This window comes from Triticum dicoccoides, chromosome 2B (genome assembly GCF_002162155.2).
Source record: "Triticum dicoccoides isolate Atlit2015 ecotype Zavitan chromosome 2B, WEW_v2.0, whole genome shotgun sequence".
Classification (NCBI taxonomy): domain Eukaryota; kingdom Viridiplantae; phylum Streptophyta; class Magnoliopsida; order Poales; family Poaceae; genus Triticum; species Triticum dicoccoides.
In genome coordinates this window covers 152040157-152045555 of record NC_041383.1, presented here as the reverse complement: position 1 = coordinate 152045555, position 5399 = coordinate 152040157, and the positions used below count along the sequence as shown (strand labels likewise).

The 5399-nt window shown below is 42.0% G+C and overlaps 1 pseudogene; it reads left to right on the top strand.

The window, feature by feature from the left end:
* Nucleotides 1–1372: 1372 nt before the first annotated feature.
* Nucleotides 1373–4936, top strand: LOC119362693 (annotated as a pseudogene).
* Nucleotides 4937–5399: the final 463 nt, after the last annotated feature.

The following is a 5399-nucleotide window of genomic DNA, read 5'->3' as shown; positions in this document are numbered from 1 at the left end:
GGATATAATGAAGAGTACCTTGGTGATGAACATGCGAGCTAGGACGCTTCCCAGTCAGAATGCCTTAGGGTTAAGGCAGATGGCATGGGTCCAAGTTGTCGACGAAGATTTCCGCTGCGATGATATACTCAAGACCTTACCATAATGGTCATAATTTGTCTAAAACGGTACGTATGGATGTAAGACTCTTGTTATTCAGCTTCTGTGTGTTCAGTGAGCATTGATCTCTAGGATCACTGTACACGTGCATTCAGTGATCACGACTTATGAGTCGGGGTCCCCACACCCACAAACATCCGTGTAACCGCGAGGGATGGCTCTGATACCAACTTGAAATGCCTCAGACACGCCCATCGGTTACTGACCGTTACTCCTGGCGGGATCTAGACTGGCCTCACAAATCAACACTAGTCTTTTGGTCATCCATCTTGAAATTGTTCAAAGTTGAGTGCGCTTAACCTTGGAGTCCTTTCCGAATGCGGCTCCCAGAAAAGAAGGAATTTCTTATTGATATGAGTTATCATCCCTATTAAACTAGGCTCTCGCAGAAAGTCTATCTGACTTATGTATAGATGAGAGGTGACAACTGATTAAAAGAACACACAATCGTCAAACACAGCTAGCACCTTTTATGTTTTATTCAGATCTCTCCTTGTTTTTTTTCCTTCCTTCTTCTTCCTGCTCGACGACCGCAAACTTCGAAGCCCTAGGGGCGACAAGCAGTCCCTGGCGATAAGGTCAACCTATGGAAACTCATAGCCGCCGCGCGCCATGCGGGTTCATCATGGACGTGTGGGGTTCCAGGTCTCCAAAAGAACTTGCTGGCATGTCTTGCCTATCGCGCTAGGCTCCTCGGCAACATCGTCTTGCATGCCACGCTCAATGTCGGGGGTATATGATGACGTGTTCATGTGTGAACAATGTTTGAACTGTGTCCACAGTTTTGTTTGTGCAAAGTAATGTACATGGGTAATTCGATTACGGTGGAAATGTGTACATGGTTCCGGAATGGTGGCTAACCAACGACTGGTGCGTGCTTGCCTGCACGTGGGGGCAATGCTCTGTTGGTGTTGTGTCGCTATACTTGGTCCTGTCATGGTGACACCGTTGTCATGCCGTACGTTCATCGAGAAACAAACAAAAATAATGGTAGAAAACCAAGCTGACAACCCGAGCCGCTCTTGGCCCTCCCGCCAACGCTGGCTGAAAAGTCTGTACTTGTTTCGGCCCTCAAATAGTGTGCGCAATTATTTTGGCCCTCAGATAGTGTATGGTACACGTTCGAGGTCACGGTTCACAAAATTGTGATAAGATTGGTGAAAGGCTGAAAGCTCCTGAGACAGATCTCCCTGAGATGTATGTCTCCATGGATGCCCTTAAAAGTTGGTTGCCGTGGTCCTTCCAATGCCACAGGCTCACAAGTCACAACTAACACTGAGTTCATTGCAGTATGGCAGCGAGTTTGAAGCCAACGCCGGCAATCCTACTCAGCAGCCCCTGCTCGTCACCTGCCTACTCCTCTCGTCTCCCTCTCCAACCGTCTCCCCGGCCCCGCTCTCCCCATGTCCAAGCATCACCTGCCACGGAAGCTACACCGACCTCTAGAATTGAGCACGAAACAAGAGGTACATACAACCATGTGGCCTCTGCTGGCGTTGCCGCTACTCCGAAGACGCTGTCCAGCTATGAGCCCTCTCTGTGGGGCGACTACTTCCTCAGCTACGAGCCAAAACCACTGCAGGTATACACTAGTGCTACCTGTACATATAATTTGTGCTTTCCTCCTAATCCATACTCCCTCCATTTCCAAATATATGACGCTTTGATAGTTCAATACATAAAATTTGTGCTTTCCTCCTAATCCATACTCCCTCCATTTCTAAATATATGACGTTTTGATAGTTCAAATTGAACTACCAAAACGTCTTATATTTGGGAACGGAGGGAGTTATTTTATAATTATTACTTGAAACAGGCTTGCTACACCACTAACCAAGATACTTGTTTCATTGCAATATTCAAAGTTATTCTCACAACTTAGAAATATATGACGTTTCAGCTATTTGGCGTCGTGTCTAGTAGATGTTTCTGACATTATCTTCTATGTGTATATATTACTACGCCTAAAGCTCTAAAAAATAATACCATGTAAATAGTATTCCTGAAAAATCTGATCCACATGTTTACTTTTCAAGTATGCTTGGTTCCTTTCGTTGACCCCAGCTAATTAATCCATGCATGCACGCATGTGTGCAGAGGTCAGAAAAATGGATGATTGCAAGAGCTGATAAATTAAAGGAGGACATCAACATGTTGTTTGAGAGCTGCAAGTGCACCGTGGAAAGAATAACCTTGTTGGACAGTGTCCAACGTCTCGGAATAGATCATCACTTTAAGAAACAGGTTGATATCGCGTTAAGTCAAATTATCGAGGATGAATTCAGTAGCTCTAGCCTCCATCACGTCGCCCTCCGGTTTGGCTTGCTTCGAGAACATGGCCTTTGGGTATCTTCAGGTATATATGTATCTATTTGTAAAATAAATAAATACAAGGCATGAATATCCACAAAGGAGCCACAAAGGAGGCCTCCATTTGCAAAATTCAAAATTCATATTTTTATGTTTCAAAAAATTCTGAAAATATACAAATATACATGGAGGCATAGTGTACATGTGTGTAAATCACTAAATTGTCGAGATGAAATGCGTTGAAATGAGGTCTGCGCAAAAAAATCTGGGGCTTTTCAGAACATGATACTATTCATCCTCAAGTCCAAGAATTTGTTTTTTTTTGTACAGATCACCTTTCAAGGTATTTCAACCTGAATTTTTACACACATATACATTTCATCGTTGTATACTTGCTTTTTTTCCAGATTTTACTGAAACCGGAAAGATTGAATTTTGATTTTTTCAAACTTAAAGGGCTCCATGGAGCTTGGTCACCAAAACGCCCCACTCTGTATGTTGCTACTAGGATAATTAACACAAAGCTTACAGTACTAGCTATACAATGGCATGGTTTGTTTTAACAATGTCTCACCAATATTTATCATGCAGATGCTTTCAACAAATTTAAGAATGAAGATGGGAGCTTTAGGAAAGATATTACCAACGACCCGAAGGGACTTTTATCTCTATACAACACAGCCCATCTTCTCGTTCATAGTGAGCCATCATTGGAAGAAGCTATCTCTTTTGCAAGGCATCATCTTGAATTGATGAGGGACAGTCTCAAGTCTCCTTTAGCCGAGCAAGTTCAGCGTGCCCTTCACGTACCATTGCCAAGGACGTTGAAAAGGGTGGAAACATTGCATTATATCTCTGAGTACAAGCACGAGGAATGGCATAACCCTACTCTATTGGAGCTTGCAAAGCTGGATTTTAACCTTCTACAACATGTACACTTGAAGGAACTCAAATATCTCACTAAGTATGTCTTCGTTATACTCAACTACACAATGAAGATGGAATCAATATAAAATGCATGCCTTCATGTAATGTATTTACAATTTGGATATTGTCCATCCAGTTATGTATTAGGACATATCTATCTTACCAAGATTAATAAAAGTACTTCAGGTTGTGGCGTGATCTGTACAAGTGTGTCGGGCTAAACTATGCTCGGGACCGCCTGGTGGAGGGGAGGGTTACATTTGGTGCTATGCGATATACCATGAGAAAGAATTTGCGTTCTCGAGAATATTTCTTACCAAGCAATTGATGCTTATTTCCCTAATGGATGACACATATGATGCCCATGCCACCATCGAGGAATGTCGACAACTAAATGCGGCCATACAAAGGTTTGAAAGTTTGGATTTTATTTACATGCATGTGTAAAAACTGACATGCAATCAATATTCTATTTAATTTGTCATGGACTGATTTTCATGCGATGTAATCCGACATGTAGATGGGATGAGAGGGCCACTTCTCTTCTACCCAACTACCTTAAAAGGTTTTATACTGAACTATTGAGGATATTTAAAGATGCTACGACTGAAGTGGCAATTTGTGACACTTACCATGTTGCCTATGTCCGAAAAGCGGTAAACCACCATGTACCTTATATCTTTACCATCATTTTTTAGAGTGTTCGTTTTGTGTTCAATTTGTTTTTCTTCTATGAAGTTTCAAGATCTGTCCGCTTATTATCTCCAAGAAGTTGAATGGTTACACCAGAATCACAAGCCAAGCTTTAAAGATCACTTGAGTTTATCAGCCATGTCCATAGGATCACCAACACTATGTGTAGGTTTGATGGTTGGCATGGGAGATCCAATAACAAGGGAAGCGTTTGAGTGGGCAGCTGGTTACCCAAATGTCGCCATAACATGCGGGAAGATAGCACGTCTAATGGATGACATTGCCGCATTCACAGTATACTCTTTTATTTTCTTATTTGGCCCAAACTAGAACAACTCAACCACCAATACGCACTCAAGACAATGTATCTAACTTCTATCATATAAATATGCAGGGCGGGAAGGCCAAGGGGGATATGGCAAGCTCTATAGAGTGTTACATGGTTGAGCATAGGGTCACAAGTGAGGTTGCCATTTCCAAGATCCTATCACTGCTAGAAGATGAATGGAAAACTCTAAATCAAGCTCAATTCGAACATCACTCACACCTCCCAGTGGTGCAGCGGATTATTAACTTTGCCAATAGCATGCTAGTGTTCTATGCTGGGAAAGATGCATATTCCTTCAGCATAAATCTTAAGGAGACTATTGAGAGCCTTTTTGTGAAACCCATTCCCATGTAGTCTAATAGGTTGTGTGGCACTTCAGCAAAGATGCATGCCACCCTGCATCATAACTTGTGAGTTGGAGCTTGTGCACTATCTTTTGTACATACAGTACTAAGTTAATATGGTAAAAATAAGCAATTGTACTTGGAATCGTCGAATGATATCACATACAGTTGTCTACCTCCACATTGCCTCTCTCTCTCTCTCTCTCTCTCTCTCTCTCTCTCTCTCTCTCTCTCTCTCTCTCTCTCTCTCCCCAGTCCAAAATATGTGTTGTTATTTTAGTACAAGTTTGAACTAAAACCACGACATTTATTTTTGAACAGAAAGAGTATTGAGTAGCATTTCACAAAAATCGCCCTTTCCTTTTTTGGGAAACGGCCAAAACCCAACTATTAAGTGGCAGAAATCCTTAAAAAATCACCCCAGTGGAGTATTTTATCCATGTCTGATATACGTAATTGAGGAGCATAGCTTTCAGCTGTTCTAATATATGTTTTCTCTCTCAAAAAGACTAGCCTGCTATTCTATCTTCTTCAGTAACAATGTTTGCATCACATGGGGCTAGCTTGGCCTGTCCCAAATGATGCAAAATAAAACTGTATCGTGGAGGCACACCAAGGAGGGATACAAGAAACCAAAT